The sequence below is a fragment of the Xyrauchen texanus genome, chromosome 31 (assembly GCF_025860055.1).
Source record: "Xyrauchen texanus isolate HMW12.3.18 chromosome 31, RBS_HiC_50CHRs, whole genome shotgun sequence".
NCBI classification, from domain to species: Eukaryota; Metazoa; Chordata; class Actinopteri; order Cypriniformes; family Catostomidae; genus Xyrauchen; species Xyrauchen texanus.
The window spans coordinates 6,912,667-6,933,724 of record NC_068306.1 but is presented as its reverse complement, the minus strand read 5'-3'; the positions used below and the strand labels follow the sequence as shown (position 1 = coordinate 6,933,724).

The 21,058-nt window shown below is 44.3% G+C and overlaps 1 protein-coding gene across 1 annotated transcript in view; it reads left to right on the top strand.

Annotated features, from left to right (window-relative positions):
• LOC127625413 (uncharacterized) overlaps positions 1–21,058 on the top strand; it is a 54,062-nt gene that overhangs the window by 19,667 nt on the left and 13,337 nt on the right. The gene's annotated exons all lie outside the window — the stretch shown is intronic.

The window sequence follows — 21,058 nt, the reverse complement described above, 5'->3', positions numbered from 1 at the left end:
TAATGAGGTTCCTCAAAGCAGATTCATGGTTTCCCAGGTAATCTTCAATAGATTTGTTCTTCAGATCATCTCCTCTGGTGAAGAGCACCATGGTATACATTAAAGAGTTTTCACCAAAAATTTCTAGAATTATCTCTACAGATTTGTTCTCCTCTTGAGTGAAACGTCCCAGTGGTATGAGTAAGAGAAACACATGTGGTCCTGGTAGTGTCATTGAGATGCAATTTGTGATTTCTCTCTGGATCTCTTTTTCATTGAGTTTAGTATCAAACAGTCCAGGAGTGTCAATCACAGTAATATATCTGCCATTGATTTCAACTGTCTCTATCTGACACTCTTTGGTAACTGACTCATGAGACATGTCTGCTATAAATGCTTCTCTCCCTAAGATGATGTTTCCTGTTGCACTCTTCCCAACTCCAGTTTTTCCCAGTAACACAATCCTTACATTATCTGATATCTCTCTTGGATCTGAAAAAGAGAAAACTTAATTAGTCATGCTGCTAGGAACTAGTGTTGGGTTTGAGTCCACCTTAGTCAAGTCGGAGTCAAGTCTGAGTTCAAAAGGGGCAGAATCGGACTCAAGACCGTGTCCATAATAGGCAGAGTCCGAGTCAAATATGAATTAATCTGTTCATGAATCTGAATTTAAATTGTAACCGTAAACTCAACATCAATATTTTAAGCTTATTTTAACAATCACAACTAAGAGAAACCATTTGTTTAGATAGATTTAACAAAATTACCATTTCATATTGCGTTCGGTTAACATTTCAGTTATATGTTGCTTTTCCCCTCCACTTAAACATAGATAAATGAAAGGCAAAGCTGCGTTAGTCATTACAACCAAGGTTATAATGTTTTTAATTTTAATTTAGTTTTTATTTCTACTTCATTTTCAATTTGTCCATTGCAGTATTATACATGCAGAAGAATTGAAACGATGTGATTTGAATCTAGGAAATACACAATCTTAATCCTGGAATTCCACAACGTCATAAATTGAAGTTGCCAGTAAGTCTCACATCTGGCCAATAAAACTAACAAAGAGTCTTGTCTAGATCCCATATGACTTATGACCTCTTTGCAGAGAAGTTTCCAATGGTTTCCTAAGTTCAAAGCTCAAAGCAATAAAAGACAGAACACACACTCTTGGAGATCCCGAGAGACTAGGAACACACAAGATTCTGTCCTCTGATATAAACCAGTTTGCTACACTTAGACTCTTCAGATCATGTGACATCTTGATCATTGTTCAGAAAACAGCATCTTAAAAAGGACATTCCTTAATCCAGAAACATCTCAGACAAAGTCACAGTACTTTGCTGAATCAATCAATCCTATAAAATATGCAAGACCGCATGGACCCACATACAATATTCTAGTAATTCTGACAATTGCTTTGAACTGTGGTAACATATAACTGAAAAATTAATGATTATAGCCTGATGTACCTCTTTAAAATGTGTGTAATGTTTTATCCATGTTGTATAACCAAGGAATTAACCAGTATGATTTGTAACCAGGGATTTTCATGTTTTGTTACCTACACGTACAATATTAATGAAAGAATGTCAAGTTTAGTATGTAAAGGTTTGCTTGTTTACATAGAGAAAGCTGATGACAACGAATGTCATGCCACTTGTACCATTTGCAAGATATAAATTTAATGATTAAATGTGCACTATTTTTGAGTGGGAATTTTGTAAAAGATTCTGAAACAAAGGACCATAAATCAACTGTTGGAAAAGACAGACCAGTTGACCATGAGACTCTGAAAAGTCACTTCTGATTGGCGCAGGACACCTTTGGGGATGCGGCCAATACCAGTTCAAATGTTTCCAAAGAGGAAGAACACGCTCTTCTCTTCCACTTCTGTCATCGTCTCTCGTCTGGTCTCTCCTGCTCTTCTGACTGCTCAGACTTTGCTCTGACTGTTCCTTCGTGGTCTTCTCTGGATCTCGTCGGAACCAGATCCATGCCATGTGAGGTCCAAGGAAGCTCGGGACTCAAAGTCCCGAGGAAGCCTCTCACCCTCTATGGTGCATAAAAAGGCCTTGCTTCAAAGCCAACCTCATCATTCATACAGACAATAACTCCGATCTTACAGAGGTCCAAAACACCGACAGAACAAACTTTGATCAAGAGCCAAGAACCAAGCAACACAAAGAATGCAAGGAAACACCATTACATGCAAGTATATCTCCAATATTGTGCCCAAATTGCTAGTGTATTTGTTAAATACTTTGGGAAATCCAATAGCAAATCGATGAAGACTCAAATAAGGTTAAATGGTTCTTATGGCATTGTCAACAGACTCCTTAAAGTTCATTTTCACTGTATTGATCATTTATTTCACATTCTGTCACTCTTTTCACCAACCAACCTGTCTTATGTATATATGTGTTAGATCAGATTTAGGTTTAGAATAGCAATAAAGTTTGTCTGTATTCAAAGACAACTTGACTCTGGTATATTTTGATAAATAATCTCATCCCTGTTTCTAAAAGATTTCACTTCAAAATTGTACCTAAATACGTGTGTTATTATTTTCAATAAGCCATGAGAATAATATCACTCCAATAAGTTTATTAATCACAATTCACTTATTAAAGCTATTTCCTTACAGTGGAAATTGTGAGCAGATACAATGAGACGCTGTATTCCGATTTTAATGGTGGAGAATTTATTCAGACAAATAAACTAGTTATTTGTCATATATCTAATTTAGAGTGGTTGTCGAACGTGACTAATTCCATTATACATATCATTACCTAATAATATACAATAAGGACAGTTTAATTTAGTTCATAGCTCACATATTTCAAGATCCTAAATATCTTACATATATTGGTGTTAGAATACGGGCACTTTAATGGTTCCCTTCTAAATTCATCAATACCAAATATCCTACATATAATGGTATGAGAATGAGGACACTCTAACAGCTCCCTTCTAAATGTTGCATACCAAATATCCTACACCATTCAGTTTAGTTTAGTTTTATCTAAAATTATTCCTATCTAAAGAAATAATAGTCTATACTGAGACTTATTCCTGTCTTCTCTATCTGCTGACTGGTTTGGGAAAATAATGAGTCAACACAGTAGTATTTAGCATTCACTGAGAAGTTCCATCTCACGACTTGACTGCAAATGCTACATCCGAAAACACTGGAAAAGCCCACTTCTAATATTAGGGCCATTTAACACTGACATGATTGTCTAGTTAATTCAAGGAAATCGGCACAAATCACGCACCGGCACAGCGATGACATGGCTGGGTCTGCCTCCTACTGGGGCAGCACTTTCAGGTTCACCACCTGATCCCTGAAGGGGCTCATGGGAACCTTGGGCACATAGCCCAGACGGGGTCTCAGGATCATGTGAAAATCTGCCGGACAGAAAATGGTGTGCGGCTATAGCAGCTACGTATACCTTCAAGGTGGAGGTGAACAGCTGTCCCTCCAGCCTCTCCTGCAGGAAGGAAAGCACTGACCCGACTGCGGGTCTTCAGCTCGGAAAGAACACCAATTCACGAACAAACAGCACTTCAGGGCATAAAGATGCCTTTTAGATGGAGCTCTGGCTTGAGTGATCTTGTCTACGACTGCTTGTGGTTGGCCACTTAGATCTTCCGCGTCCCATCCAAGGGCCAGATGTGGAGGTTCCAGAGGTCTGGGCACGGGTGCCAGATTGTGCCCCGTCCCTGAGAAAGAAGGTCCTTCCTCAGAGAAATCTGCCTGGGAGGTGCTGTCGCGAGGAGAGTGAGGTCTGAGAACAAAGTCTGGGTGGGCTAGTATGGGGCCATGAGGGTGACTTGTTCCTTGTCCTCCCTGACTTTGCACAGGGTCTGTGCAAGAAAGCTCACTGGGGGAATGCATATATGCACAGCCCCGGGGCCAGCTGTGTGCCACTGAGTCTGTCCCGAGGGGGGCTCCCATCAGGGAATGTCAGAGCAGGTAGATGGAGGATTTGTGGGAAGCAAACAGGTCTACCTGTGCTTTGCCGAATCGACCCCAAATCAGCTGGACCACCTGGGGTGGAGTCTCCACTGAGCATTTCCTGCCGCAACAGCGCAGAGAGTCCTTTGTATGAGACTTGACAGTGAAGTGGCGTGAAGAAGGTGAGTTATTTATGCAGGTGCAGTGAATTAGAAATTGGGTGATTAGAAGTGGAGCACTGAGGGAGGCGTGACAATGACAAAGTTTTCACACAGTTCGCTGGAAAAACAGCACGGGCACACCCGATGAATTCAGATATCAACCCTTTGTTTCTTTTGATAATCTGAAATCCTCTGGGGTAAATTGTTAACTGTACACCCACCAATATTTGAGAGAATATAGGTGTGTACTGATATATGGCCAGGTGCGGCTGTCCCCCTCCACCTTGAAGGTATATGTATCCGCTATAATGGCCCATCACAACGCAGAGACGGTAAGTCCCTAGGGAAGTATGACCTGATCATCAGGTTCCTCAGATGTGCCCAGAGGCTGAATCCGCCCAGGCCATGCCTCTTACCCTCATTGGATATCTCCGTGGTCTTCCTGGGCCTTCAGGGAGCCACCTTTGAGCCACTAGAGTCAGTTGAGCTGAAAGCCCTCTCCATGAAGACGGCCCTCCTGATTGCGCTCACCTCGATCAAGAGGGTGGGGGACCTGCGAGCATTTTCTGTCAGAGACACTTGCCTGTAGTTCGGTCCAGCAGATTCTCACGTCCACCTTCAGGTGGTGAGCTTGCAAGCGCTGCCACAGGAGGAGGCAGACCCAACCCTGTCATTGCTATGTCCGTTGCGTGCTTTGCGCACCTACTTGGATCACACGCAGAGCTTTAGACGCTCTGAGTAGCTCTTTGTCTGCTTCGGCGGACAGCGGAAAGGGAACGCTGTCTCCAAACAGAGGCCTTCCCACTGGATCGTGAATGCCATCGCTCTGGCATACCAGGCCCAGGCCATGCCCGCCCCTTTGGGAATATGAGCACACTCTACTAGGAGTGTGGCATCCTCTTGGGTACTGGACCATGGCACCTCTCTATTAGAGATATGCAGAGCGGCGGGCTGGGCTACACCCAATACCGTTGCAAGATTTTACAATCTCTGGGTTGAGCCGGTTTTGTCCCGTGTTTTGTCAGGTACGAACAGGTAGAGTTTGGTAATACGGAACAACTGGCTAGGTGTATCACCTGTGTATAGCTTTCTTCCCCTCCCCTGAGGCGAAAGCATGCGCTTTTACCCCCTGTCGAGTTCATGTGTTGTGGACCCTGTATGTCTTTCCTCCCTAGCCCTGTGGCTCATGAATTAGGCAGAGGAGTTTGCAGCTAGGCCCACTACGGGTACTAATATACCCTGTACTGGGATAGGTGCTCCACATGTTCCAATTACTCAGTTAACCCCTGTGATGTATTTTACGCCGTACGGTCTCCCTGTTGGCAGACCCGCGTCTTCCTTGGTCAAAGCCATCTCTGCCCCTGGCCTCTGTGTTTGTAGAGCTGTAGGGTATTACATATATAATTTATAGATAGGTGTAGATGGGAACATTTAGTGTCCGTATTCTCACCATAATATGTAAGGGAATTTGGGGACTTGAAATATGTGAGCTATGAACTAAATAAAACTGTCCTTATTCTACATTATTATGTAAAGAAATATATAATGGAATTAGTTGTGTTCGACAACCATTATAAATTAGATAAATGACAAATAACTAGATTATTTGTCTGAATAAAATTCTCCACCATTGAAACGGTAATACAACGATTTCAAATAATAAGTCTAGTTTTATCCGCTCACTCTTTCTATTGTAAGGAATTCAAGACTCATTTGAGTCTACATCGATTTGCTATCGGATTACTCAAAGTATTGAATCAATACACCAGTCCTTTGAGCACAAACTAGAGGTGTACTTTCATGTATTTGGTATGTCCAGGTGTTCTTTATGTCAAAAGTTCTTGGTCAAAAGCTCGTTCCATTGATGTGTAGGACTCTGTAAGATCGGATAATTATTTTCTGTATGAATGATGAGGTTGGCTTTGAAGCGGAATCCGGAGGATCCGTGACTCCCGTTGGGTTTGTGAACTGCAGAGAGTGAGAGGTTTCTTCGGTACTGTGAGCCTCACATGGCATGAGTTTGGTTCCGGCACGATGCAGTGCAGTGGTCGGAAGAGCAAACACGGAGGGAGAGTGTTCAGGGAGCAGAGTCAAAAGGAAAGCAAAGAGGGGAGAGTTCTTCCTGTTTTGAACTATTTGAACTGAAATTGGCTGCATCCCCCAAAGTTGTCCTGCGCCAATCAGAAGTGACTTTGGTCAACTGGGCTGTCTTTTCCGACAGTTGAGTTATGGTCCTTTGTTTCAGACTCTTAAACATTTCCCGCTTTAAAATAGTGCATATTTAATCATGAATTAATCATCTTGCAAATGGCACAAGAGACATGAATTTCAGTGTCATCAGATTTTTCTTCATACACAAACAAATGTTTGCATACTAAACATGACATGTTTTTATGGATGTTATACGTGTAGGTAATAAAACATGAAAAGCTCTGGTTACAAAATCATATTGGTTTTACACATTGCATTTTATCAAGTTAAACCTTATAGTTCCCCGTCTGTCGCTCACTTCGACGTCGTGTCGAAGAAGCGACACTAGGGGTCTCTCTTGAGCACCGAATATGCCTCTGATGCATGAAAAAAGGCCAATGAGAAGTTGGCAGACAGTATTTGCATACCCTGCCCCCGGACATACGGGTATAAAGGCGAGTCATTCAGGGACCAAGATGTTAGCTCCGGAGCTGGTAAGACCTCTCCGTTCCCCGGTGGAGGGCCGGAGGAGAATCCTTTGTTGAATTTATTTCATTCGAGAATTGGTACCAAATTCTCAATAACAGAGCTATTTCCTTTGTCTCTGGGTTACCGTTCTCACGGCACTCTGCCGCCAGATCTCAACAGTCCCGGCATGCTGAACGCGGACCCCCCGCCTTCAGCCCCACGACTGTCCCCTGGCCGGCCGGTTCTGACGAGTCCCGATCTTGGACTTGAGAATTTTCAACCGGGCTTTGCACAAACTCCCGTTCAAAACGCTCACGCAAAAACACATCTTAACTTGTGTCCAGCATCTAGATTGGTTCGCAGCGGTAGACCTGAAGGATGTTTACTTCCACATCTCAATATTGCCTCGACACAGACCCTTCCTTCATTTCGCGTTCGAAGGCCAGGCGTATCAGTACAAGGTCCTCCCCTTCGGCATGTCTCTGTCCCCTCGTGTCTTCACCAAAGTCACAGAGGCAGCCCATGCCCCGCTTTGAGAAGCCGGTATCCGCATACTCAATTACCCCGACGACTGGCTCATCCTGGCCCACTCCCGAGTTATTATGCGCTCACAGAGACCAGGTACTCAGGCACCTCAGCCGTTCGGGGCTTCAGGTCAACTGGAAAAAGTGCAAGCTCACCCCGGTCCAGAGCATCTCTTTTTTCGGCATGGAGTTAGACTCTGTATCAATGTCAGCTCCTTCAGGCTAGGTGTGGTTCCTTTAACATTTTCCAGAGGCTCATGGGTCATATGGCATCCTCCGCGGCAGTCACGCCGCTGGGGTTGATGCATAGGAGACCGCTTCAGCACTCACTTTAGACTCAAGTCCCAAGACGAGCATGGCACCATGGCACGCACCGTGTGATAGTCACCCCCGCCTGCCGCCGAACACTCAAACCCTGGACAGACCACTGCTTTCTTCAGGCAGGATTACCCTTGCAGCAGGTGTCCCGACACGTCCTGGTCATGACCGACGTCTCCAAATCGGGTTGGGGCGCCGTGTGCAACGGGCACGCAGCTGCGGGCCATTGGAAAGGGGCCCCGCTGCGCTGGCACATCAATTTCCTAGAGTTGCTGACTGTTTTCTTTGCCCTGTGGAAGTTTCTCCCATTAATTAGGGACAAACATATCTTAATCAGGTCAGACAGCACCACCGCGGTAGCGTACAGAAATCGCCAAGGCGGCGTACACTCCCGCCACATGTCACGACTCGCCCGTCATCTCCTCCTTTGGAGCCAGCACCGACTCAGGTCGCTGCGCGCCACTCACATCCCCGGCAACCTCAATGTGGTTGCGGACGCACTGTCACGACAACGCTTGCCTGCCGGAGAGTGGAGGCTCCACCCCCAGGCGATACAGCTGATTTGGGATCGGTTCGTCAAGGCCCAGGTAGACCTGTTTGCCTCCCGAGAGACCTCCCAATGCCCGCTCTGGTATGCCCGAACAGAGGCTCCCCTTTGGGCAGACGCACTGGCACACAGCTGGCCCTCGGGGCTGCGCAAGTATGCATTTCCCCCAGTGAGCCTTCTTGCACAGGTGCTGTGCAAGGTCAGGGAGGACGAGGAACAAGTCACCCTAGTGGCTCCTTACTGGCCCACCCGGGGCTGGTTCTCGGACCTCGTACTCCTCGCGACAGCCCCTCCCTGGCGAATTCCCCTTAGGAAGGACCTTCTTTCTCAGGGAAGGGGCACGCTCTGGCATCCGCGCATAGACACAATCAACCAAGCCAGGGCCCCTTCTACCAGGCAACTTTACGTCCTAAAGTGGCGCCTGTTCGCAAATTGGTGTTCTTCCCGGGCTGAAGACCCACAGAGGTGCGCAGTTAGGTCAGTGCTGTTATTCCTATAGGAGAAGTTGGAAGGGAGGCTGTCCCCTTCCACCTTGAAGGTGCATGCTGCCGCTATCGCAGCTCACCAGGACCCAGTAGACGGCAAATCTCTAGGTAAGCACAACTTAGTCATCAGGTTCCTAAGAGAAGCCCGGAGGTTAAATCCCTCCCGGCCAAGTCTGTTCCCCTCCTGGGATCTCTCAGTGGTCCTCGCCGGTCTTCAGAGATCCCCCTTTGAGCCGCTAGAATCAGCCGGATTTAGGGCCCTCTCCCTAAAGACGGCCCTGCTGATCGTGCTCGCCTCAAGAGGGTCGGGGACCTGCAAGCGTTCTCTGTCAGCGACACTTGTCTGGAGTTCGATCCGGCAGACACACAAGTGATCCTAAGACCGCGACTGGGCTATGTGCCCAAGGTTCCTACCACACCCTTTAGAGACCAGGTAGTGAACCTGCATGCGCTGCCCCGGGAGGAAGCAGGCCCAGCCCCTTCGTTGCTGTGCAAGGTACGTGCCTTACACACCTACGTGGACCACACGCACGACTTCAGACATTCTGATCTGGCTTGGACGCCATCCTATTGGCCTACCAAACCCAGGCCGTGCCCCCCCCCCCCTGCAGGTCCGAGCACACTCAACAATGAGTTTTGCGTCCTGGCTAGGGGTGCCGCTCTGGCAGACATAAGCAGAGCTGAGGGTTGGGCAACACCCAATACCTTTGCGAGGTTTTACAACCTCAGGGTTGAGTCAGTCTCGTCCCGTGTTTTCTCAGGTCCGAGCCGGTAGAACTCGTTGACGGTCTGACCGGGCGAATCGCTTGTGCCCAGCGCCCTTTCCCTCGGCCGAGATAAAACAGTGCTCTTTTCCCTCCCAGGAGATCCCTCTCACTCGGCTCCCTGGATGACTCCTCCCTAGCCCTGTGGGTCCGCAATTCAGCGGAGGAATTCGCCGACCCAATCCACTGCAGGTATCTCAAATCTACCCTGCACTGGGATAGGTGCTCCACAGATCAGGCCTCCTACGCGGACTCCTCCTGTGTGTATTTTCCACAGTACTGTCCCCTTACGAGTGAACCCGTGTCTCCCTTAGGCAGTTCCCGCTGCCCTCCGGTCGCCATGTTGTAGCAACTCCCCCCCCTCCTCGAGGCTGGATCTACCACCGCACCATTCTTTCCCACATGTGACCAAAGAGGCCCATTTGATGTATTTTGCCACGTTACCTCCCCCTTCCTGGGCAGGTGTGGTCTCCGCAGGGTCTTTTCCCCCTGAAAGAACTCACTTTCTGGAAGTCAACACAGAACCGGACCGAGCCATCACTCTTTGGTACCAGAACTACAGGGTCAGCCCAATCACTGTGTGACCAAGAGCCATCACTCTTTGGTACCAGAACTACAGGGTCAGCCCAATCACTGTGTGACTCTTGTATTATGCCCATTTGAAGCATTGCCTCCAATTCTTCCTGAACAATCTATTTCTTGTGTTCTCGTATTCTTGAAGTGAGTCACGTGTACTATATGCTTAGATCACATCATACCTAGTTTGCACGTTGTTAAATGTTATTAGGAGTGAAAAGATTGTGAAAAAACAATGCTGCAGAAACGTTGTTATGGCATAGTTACCTATCCCCTTGCAACAGTCTTTAATCATTTGCAGTCGCCAAAATGAAATGTCATGTACTGTAACATGTCAAAATCAAAGAGACTTAAGTGTTCTGAATTATGTCTGAATTAAGGATTCATGTCAGTCTGAATAATTGGTAAAATACAAGCAACAATCTTTTTGTTTGATTGTTTGTTTAATCCTGTCTTTCCTGTAGGCAACCTTTACTTTTGTGACATTACTACCATGCGTTACTACCAGCAAAGTAAACGTACTCTTCCTGTAAGACTATCTACCCTGAATGCACAAGTACATCACCCAGATGTCTATTTGATGTGTGTGTTTACTTTTGGAAGATTTTGCATTTTTTTTATTTATTTTTTGCTCTTCTGCAATACGTCTATAAGACGTTTCCACTCTGATATCAATAAGACATTCAGCAGATGTCTTTGAGGCATTGCTGATTTTGAATGATTGCAAATATGATATTTTAAGATGTTTTGCTGATGTTAATTAGAACTCAGTGCTTTCCAGATGAAATACTCTTAAATAAACATCTTGGAGATGTAAATGTTTGTTTATGCAAACAAAACTTACAGAAGATGTTCCTTTGGGAATCAATTTCCATTTGCTTTGTATTGTCGTCATTCATTTTTCTACCATCTTCATGACCAGAATTCCCCTCATCTTCTTCTGCTTCGAACGATCCTTCAGATTTGCTCTGTACTTCGTCCACTGATATTCCTTCTGCATCCTCATATAAGTCACAGATGAGAAACATGTCCTCTTCTTCCTTGAGTATCTTTTCTACCCTTTCAATCATCTCAGAAAGCCACCCTGATTTTCTTTCATCAAACTTTATATGTCCGCCTCCACATTCCTTTATTAATTGATGAATGCATTCACAGCTCTGGTCATCTTCCTCAGCAGTCAGCACTATGGAGTGTTTAATCGCCTGCTCACTGAATACTTCTAGTACATATTTCACTCTCTTGCTGTCGTCCTCACTGAAGTCATTGTATCGAAGTATGAGTATGATCGCATGAGGTCCTGGGGTAGCCAGGGACACACACTCTCTCACTGCCTGTGCAATCTGATAATTTGAAAGATTTGGGTTGAGCAGGTGAGTACTATTGATGACTGTGATGTCTCCATCCTTCAGTTTTCCTCGGACACACTTGCTGTGCTGCTCCACATTAGATGGAGCACTCTCAAATGCTGCTTTTCCTAAGATGAAGTTTCCCACTCTGCTGTTTTGTACTAGATCCGTCCCCAGCAGAACAACCCTTAAGTCACACACTGGAACAGAGAACACAAAAATAAAGTACTACAAATCAAACATTGATTAAACTACAAACAGGGCCGTCTCAAGCCTGAAGGGTCTCGGGGCAAGTTAGAATGTGTGTGTGTGTGTGTGTGTGTGTGTGTGTTTGGGGGGGGAGTGATCATATGATTTCCATATGATCACTGAATTTGACATATTCAGGATGCAAATAAATGTTTATCCATGTTTATTAATTTATCAAATTGTTTATTAATTTATCAACTTAAAATTTTTATATGTCCTAATGTGATTATTAAACCATAAAAGGCTCCGAAATAACTGAATAAAATATATATATAGTCTGTAGGGTTGTCATGATTATGAAATTTGGCTAATGATTAATGATCAAACAAATAATTGCAAATTATGAAGATCAATGGTCTCTTTTAAGGCTTTCACGATTAGTTGTCATATTGTCAAATTTCATATTTAACTTCAAAGATATAAATCAAATAATAAAATAGGGATATATGATTTCTTTAATGCTTTAAAAACTTATGAATGACATGAAAAATGTTTTAATTATCAAAACATTTCTAAATACTTATATGTCTTTTTGGTCAGCTATAGTTTTGGTAAATTTAATATTTACACAAACACATATTTTATATAGATTTTTTAAATAAAAAACTAAAAATATTTTTTTTTTACAAATATATTTGTATTATATTATATTATGCAATAGTAAAATATTTCTGTCCTAATTTCTTCACTTTCTCATGAAGCATTTTAGATTTTGTTTAATAATTTCATCACTCCAAAGAAACAGAGTAAGTGTGCGTCTCTTCTGTGTCACTGTTTGTCATTAACACTGCATGTATGGGCCCGTAATGACCAGGAACATTTTCCATTTCACAATGGTTTAAAGTGAAACTGTCATGGTTACTGTTGTAACCTCCATTCCCTAATGGAGGGAACGAGACGTTGTGTCGAATGTAGTGAAACAAGGGGTCTTTCCTGAGAGCCTCGCGTACCTCTGGATTTGAGAAAAGGCCAATGAGAAATTGGCATACAGAATTTGCATGTCCCGCCCCGACATACGGGTATAATGGGAAGCAGATGTGCGTCTGTCAGTCAGGTTTTTCACTGAGGAGCCGAGAGTAAGGTTCGGCCATTTACAGTGGTAGGTCTAGTGTCGTGGCAAGGGGGACACAACGTCTCGTTCCCTCCATCAGGGAACAGAGCTTACAACAGTAACCATTACGTTCCCTTTCTGTCACTCACTCGACATTTTATCGAATGTAGTGACACAAGGGGTCTCATTTAAAAACGCCATGCACTAGATCATGTTACGTGAACTGCTGACACAGGTGCAAGCAAGCTACTGCGTGCTAGAACCATCCCCAACGCCCCAACAAAGTGTCAGTTCTTGGGTTCCCAGCACCCCTGAGGGGAGAACAAGTGACATGACTATCATGGGAGTAAGCTGGCCAGCAGTCTTAATGCTATAAAACGCGCCGGGGAAGACATTCTTTTCCGTTCCTATTCTTTCAGGGGGAAAAGACCCTGCGGAGACCACATCCTGCCCATGCTGGGGGGAGGTGACATGTGGCCAATACGTCACATGGGTTGTCAAGCCACACATGGAAGTGGCACGGTGGTAGGTCCTACCTAGTAAGGGAGGAGCTCTACAAACACAGCAACTGGGGTTCCCCCAGTAAGGAGCCACTAAGGTGACTTGTTCCCAGTCCTCCCTGTCCTTGAACAGCACCAGTGCAAGAAGGCTCACTGGGGGAAATGCGTACTTGCTCAGCCCCCGGGGCCAGCTGTGTGCCAGCGCGACTACCAGAGCGGGCAATGGGAGGTCTCTTGGGAAGCGAACAGGTCTATCTGTGCTTTGCCGAACCACTCCCAAATCAGCTAGACCACCTGGGGGTGGAGTCTCCACTCTCCATCGGGCACCCCTTGTCATGGCAGCGGACACGCTGTCATGTTGAGGTTGCCGGGAATATGAGTGGCATGCAGCGACCAGAGTCCAAAGGAGGAGATGGCGGGCAAGATGTGACATATGACGAGAGTGCACGGCACCTTGGCGATTTATGTACGCTTCCGTCGTGGAGCTGTCTGAGCGGACCAAGATGTGCTTGCCCCGAATCAGCTGGAGAAATTTCCGAAGGGCAAGTAATACAGCCAGAAACTCTAGGCAATAGGGGGATGATCGTTTTCGACGTACCGGGTGGGGCTTCACAGCGGGGGAAGCAGGTAATAATGCGTCAGGAGGCAAAAGCACATCCCGAGGCTTGGGTGCTGAGAAAAAACTCAAAGCACTTACCTTGCTCTGCGCACCCGTAGGGGGCGGATTAGAGACTGAGGAGGAGGTCCTGTGAAGAGGTCCTCGGAACTCGTCAGTGCCGGCCCGGTCCGGAGGCGAGGTAACTGCGTCCGGGGAACTGGGACTGTGGTGCCATGAGAATGACGTGCGCCTTCTAGATGACCCAGGGAGTGAGAAATTTGCTCTTTTATTGACAATGTGGGTACCACAGCCCGAAGGGGGTGCAGCAACAGAAAAAAAGGAAAATAAAGATTTTCCTCCTGGCCCTCCACCAGGGCACGGAGTGGTCTTGGCACCATCTCCGGAGCAAACTGATTGCCTGTTGCTTGAATGCAGCCACAGGGGGACGCCCTCGGCAGGCAGACGGGGCGCAGGCTGAACTGGAGCAGCGCCGCGGCACGATGTGGGATATCGCCTCCGTCTGCTTCTTCATTGCCGAAAACTGCTGGGCAAAGTCATCGACGGTGTCGCCAAAGAGACCAAGCTGGGAGACGGGCCGTTGAGAAAGCGGGCCTTGTCAACATCACGCATCTCGACCAGGTTTAGCCATAAGTGACGTTCCTGGACCACGAGGGTGGTCATCACCAGAGCGCAGTTCCTGCAGCACATCGGGGTCAGAACTACCAATGTGCAGATCTTTCAGTGCTTTGCCTTGGTGGACTTGCAGGAGAGCCATGGCATGCAGGGCGGAGGCAGCCTGTCCAGTGGCACTGTAGGCTTTCGAGGTCAACGACGATGTCGTCCTACAAGCCTTGGAGGGGAGTACAGGGCGTTCTTGGGACACAAGTGGATAGCAACCACTCTATCCCCCTGGGGACCTCCGTGTACCCATGGGCTGCTCCGCTGTCAAGGGTAGTGAGAGTGGACGAGTGAGGAGCTCGGTTCCGGGCAGTGAAATGTGCCCTTCACAACCTCGTCAGCTCGTCATGGCAAGAAAGGTACCGGGGGTGGCTGAGAGTGGCGCCCTGACCCGAGGTACCAATTGTCAAGCCGTGAGGACGGAGGGCTCCAGTCCAACCCAATGCCCACGGCAGCCGGGAAAGCATGTCGGCCATCTGCACATCAGCCTCAGACTGGGCGGGCTGACCCGAAGGTGGTAGCCCAGTCGAGACTTCTGCATCAGATGCCTGAAAACTCTCTGATGCAGCAACGACATCATCATCCAATTCAGGGGGCTCGAGGGAGAACACAGACTGGCCGTGAGGTGAGCCGCCCTCACCTCGAGCCTGGACAGAGACAAAAAAGCATGCTGGGGGGTGGGTGGCATCTTTAAAAAGACACATCCTGAAAAGGACGTTCAATGCCTGCGGTGAATTGCCCTTTGTAAAAGAGTTAATTTCCTTCTAAAAAGATATTATTTTCTAGAGACGCTAGTCGAAGCACCAAGGGAAGCACAGCTTGCAGAGAGGAGAAAGCTGCTGGAAACGCGCCGTAGATCCAACAGCAGTACTCTGATTGAGGTAAGTGGAAAAATAGCGAGACTCAGCTTGAGCTATACAACCGATTGGCTCCGAAGAAAAAAATTGACTGACAGACGCACGTCCGCTTCCCATTATACCCGTATGTCCGGGAGCGGGACGTGCAATTTCTGCCTGCCAATTTCTCATTTACCTTTTCTCAAATTCAGAGGTATGCGAGGCTCTCAGGAAAGACCCCGTTGAGTGAGTGACAGAAGGGGAATATAAGTTTGTTTAAATTTTCATGCAGGAGCTGAGAGCCGGAGCTCAGATTTCAACTGAATGAGACACACAAATGCGCCATTTGATGACATATATATTTTCCTAAAATTCCCTTTTTTGGGCATTAAAATGCAATTGGAATTTGTAGCACACAATAATCATGGCTATCTCAAATAACTGCGGTTTGATTAGTCATGATTATTAGATGATTGTTTAATAAGTGATTGTGTGAAGCCGGCTACTCACACAATGAAAACAATGCATCATAAACATCATGAGCATTTTCCTTAAACTGATCCATTTTGACATATTGAAACAGTTTTTTAAAAAGTCCATAAAATAAGTATCATAAAATGGTCTAAAATAGACTCACATATTCATTTGAAAAATAGATAATAGATAATAATTGTTTTCCATCGTACCATTTCGAACATTAAATAGTTAAGCTTCCTCATTTAGGCTTACAGTAAGGCTTGTTTTAAGCATGGACGTCAGAATACATAGAAATAACATAGAAGTAAACCAATCCTGCAGTCAGATTTCAATAAGCTGGAAATTACTATAACTCTTGATTTTAATAGTTAATATATTATTCAGACATTGGACGCCATTTCATCTTTATCCTATTTAAGTGTGGAAGTCGAAAGAGAAAGTTAATTTGGCAGACAGAAGAAAAGGAGAAGTGTGTGTGTGTGGGAGTGTGTGTCTGTGCACAGGGCGGATGCAAACCGGATGAACTAGAAAATTGCCTAGGACTACATCTCTGGTTGGTGACAAAAAGGCGGAGAGAGTGCCTATCTGTAGCTACATCCACTATCCTTCTTTGTGTAACTTGTGTAATTTATGAATTAATTTGTTTTGACTTTTATGGGGTCTTTTCTCTTCTGTATTTGTGTTATTTTTCAAATGTATTATCTGTATTTATGTTCAATCTCGGTTATGTCTTGTTATTAAAAGAATTTATTGAACTTCACAAAATTTTGTTCCCGTTATTGTTCATAATAAACAATGACACAAGAGAAGACTGTATTTATATTTTCTGTTATTACATCAAGATATCTATGTGAATGTTGAAGTCATCAACAATTAAAGCTCTATAACTACAATAGAATATTTGCAAATTCACCAAGGATATCAGAATAAGGCCCGGGTGATCAGTATACTGTAGCAAGGACAAAAGACGACAGAGATTGTTTATTTATATTTGAAGGTGTCACATTAAGCATTATTAGTTCAAAAGACTTAAACTTATATCCTGTCCTCTGAGTAACACCAAAAACTTCACTGTACCAACACCTCCTCCTTGACCCTTCAGATGAGGCTCATGTGTTTAACAATAACCTGAGGGAGTACATTAATTTAAACTAATATATTCATCCGGTTTAAGCCAGGTTTCAGTCAAACAGAGCGCATCCAAACCATGAGCTGAAATCATTTCATTGACAATTAATGCTTTTATAGAAAGAGATCTAATGTTAAGTAGCCCTACATTTTATATGATGTTTATCTTCAAATTTTTCTGATTTAGTGAGAGTTTTGTGTTTGGTAGTTCGGGGAACAGACACAGTCTCTATGAGATATCTAAGTGATACAGTCTCTATGTGTTGTAGTTTATGTGACCTGTGTGACGTCTTAAGGCAGCTAGCATATGTTCGGATTTACCAGTTTGTCTGCTTCCTGACCCCTGACCTCAAATACTACCATTATTAAGACTATGAGCCAAATTACTAGAGAGGAGAGCGGCACTTTCCCAGGAGGGATGGAGTCCTTCTCTCTTTAGAAGGTCAGGTCTACCCCCAAAACTCTTCCAATTGTCTATAAATCCTATTTTATTCTTCAGACACCACTCAGACATCCAGCCATTCAGTGACACTAATCTACTATAAACCTCGTCACCACGATGACCAGGCAGGGGGCAGAGCATATTACAGTGTCTGACATCATTTTGCAAGTTCACATATCACTTTGCCATTCGGAGATCACTAGAGATAATGTTAAAGTATTTTTAGTGCCGACATGAATACACAATGATCTATTTAAACATCTCTCAAAAAATATTTTTATTTCAAAGGTTTTTGCATTAGGTGACACATTTTGCCCTATCAATATATAACCTCTCTATTTATTTTTCAAATGCAAATGTGAGTCAGTGCAGACAATATAAAGAATTGTTTTCCATCGTACACCCTTTGTACCAACACATTTCGAGCATTAATTAGTTAGGCTTCCTCATTTAGGCTTACAGTAAGGCTTGTTTTAAGCATGGACGTCAGAATACATAGAAATAACTTCAAGTAAACCAATCCTGCAGTCAGATTTCAATAAGCTGGAAATTACTATAACTCTTGATTTTAATAGTTAATATATTATTGGGTACTTACCTGAGTTGGACGCCATTTCATCTATATCCTATTTAAGCGTAGAAGTCGAAAGAGAAAGTTAATTTGGCAGACAGAAGAAGAAAAGGAGGTGTAGGTGTGTGTGTGTGTGTGTGTGTGTGTGTGTGTGTGTGTGTGTGTGTGTGTGTGTGTGTGTGTGTGTGTGTGTGTGTGTGTGTGTGTGTGTGTGTGTGTGTGTGTGTGTGTGTGTGTGTGTGCACAGCGCTAGCAAGATACAAACACTCATGCAGCATGCCACAGTAACCAGAACAGGAAGTCTGAGCCAGAACAGGAAGTCAGAATAGAATAACCTTTTTTCCTAATCAAATTACTCTCCTTTGTTTAGTGCATGGTATGCAAGAGTGCAGTTTCAAATTTATTTTAATAGGACAGAGGCAGAATGGAGGAAACATTGAGAGCATGTCAGGCTCATTCACAAGAATTCTGCAGCTTTGTCATGCAGACTGCAGGTCTCCAAATATACATAACAAACTCTGTGTGAATGTGGTTATTTGAAGAGGGCGTAACTAGCGGGCAGGACTGGTAGTCTTGCGGGAGCATTTCGCAGGAGCAGCGTTTTGTAGTGGCACCTTATTCAGCCCGCCACTTTTCCACGCTCGGCTCTTCCGAATTTTGTCATCCAACTCCCTGTTTGTATTGAAGCTACTAAGAAAAGTCGATACAAATGTGTAGTTGACATGAAATTTCCAACAGTGACCGCTCATATTATTTCAACCCATCTGGAGAGCAGGGACTCCTATGTCAGGCTGCTCTTCCTGGACTTCAGTTCTGCATTTAATGCAATTGTCCCACAGACTCTAGTCAATAAACTGACGCTTGGATTGAAACCATCACTTTGTACCTGGGTCCTGGACTTTTTAACGAACAGGCCAAAGACTGTTAAGGTCCATGGCATCTCATCTTCACCTATCATCCTAAACACCTATCATCCCTTAACAGGGATGTGTCCTGAGCCCCCTACTGTACACGCTATTAACGTATGACTGCTCGGCTAAATATCCGGGCAGTCATATTGTGAAGTTTGCTGATGACACGGCTGTGGTGGGATTGATTTCCCACAATGATGAGTCCCTATACAGACAAGAGGTGGAAGAACTTGTGGAGTGGTGCAGATTAAATAACCTCTGCATTAATGTGGGGAAGACAAAGGAGATGGTTGTGGACTTAGGAGGTGAAGATGCACCCCCTCTCCCCTCTTAATCAGAGGAGCAGTTGTTAAAAGTGTCTCCAGTTTCAAGTATCTCAGGGTACACATTTCCAATTACTTTACATGGGCCATTAACACAGCCAGCATTATGAAAAAGGCCCACCATTGTATTTCCGTAGGAGGTTGAAGCGGCTGGTCTCAGCACTCTGATTCTGTTAGCGTTTTACCGGTGTGTGCTGGAGAGTACACTCACCTTTCCATCACTGTCTGGTATGAGAACTGGTCTGCTGCTGACAAGATGGTGCTGCAAGGGGTGGTTAAATCTGCTCAAAATATAACTCACAGCAGCCTCCCCTCCATTGAGGACATATATACCAACAGGTGCAGAATCAGAGCATCCTGTATTATGAAGGATTCCACCCACCCGCAAACGAACTGTTCGACCCCCTCCCCTCAGGCAGGAGGCTAAGAAGCATTAAAGCCAGAACAACAAGGCTCAAATGCAGCTTCTTTCCAGATGCTGTAAGACTCATGAAATCCCTGCCTTAGTGCCTGATCTCTCCTTATATTTAAACCTCTTATCGCATTGTGCTGTGCTGCTTTGTCATAATGTTGCTCTTTAGGTTTTAGTCTTTTGCCTATTATTTTATTGTATATACAGTATATATTATACAGTACATTGCTGGTCCTGAGTACATATTCGTTCTCATGTATCAACGTACAGAATGACAATTAAAATACCTACCTAAGTATGAAATGTATATCAAACTGCTTTTCCTGCCACAGTGACATTTGTATAGCTGCTTTGCCTGGGACTCTACATCTGACAAAATGTAGCCATTGACAAAGTATTTGTTTAAATCTCATCCCTCGAGAGTATATAATAGAGGTGGAGGAAATTACTGAGAGATGAAAGGAGACGGTATAAGGGTAAAGCTGCGTTCACACTGCCAGCGACACGCAGTGCCAAAGCGACCTCATCTCAGTCATTTTCAATGAGAGCTGGCGACTTCCAGCAACTCGAGTGATGGCGACCAGATGTGGGTGTGTCCAGCTAAGCGACTAAGTTGAGAAATGTTTAAATTTATGCAAATGAAGAATGAGTTTCGGGAGCGACAGCCAATATGAGAGAAGATGTTAGAGCTCATGTGATCCTAATATTTTAATAATAATATTAATTGTAAAGAAACAGTGCTGTTTAGACTCTCCATACACAATACTAGCGACCTAACCGCCAGCCACTAGCGACAAAGTAGCTGGCAGTGTGAACGCAGCTTAAGTACTGTATTTGACTATTTTACTGAACTTTTCATTTTTGTTATTAGGCCTTGTTCTTTAGATATGTAGTATCTCAGAAATAAAATACAATAACCAAAAACCATAAAACAACAAAGAAAACTACATAAAATAAAACAGAAGCTCGAGCAACATTGACAGACAGATGCATATCACTGTAAATATACCCTCAAAGTATAAAAACAATGCACAATAATATTTTGTTCAGTTTAAGCCAAACCAAATTCAGTATTCAAAAGTATCGACCAGTTTCAGATAACACAAGTAATCAGAATCAATTCAAATATAAAAATCAAACGATTTGAGTTCAATATCAAGTATTCAAGATTTAGTCCCATATGAGGGGAACATAGTCTTTGTGATGGAATTCCTTTGACTTTTGCAAAGAAACAGAAAACAAGTCCTTTACTGTGTGGTTGAAGCCTCTTCTTTCTTCCCACAGTCCAATTTGAGTTGTCTTGACATCAAACCAAGATCAAAATCCAGTTAGACCCGACCACTTCTGTATCACACCATTCGGTATCACAAAGACTTTATAAACCCATCGACTGTCTTAAGTACAAAGTTATAGTTTATCCTACCGAATGATCTTATATATTACAATATTATTATAATTATATATTATTCTTAGTATTCACAATTATCGACCCGTTTCAGATAACACAAGTAATCAGAATCAATTCAAAAATAAAAATCAAATGTACAGGTTTCAAATCTC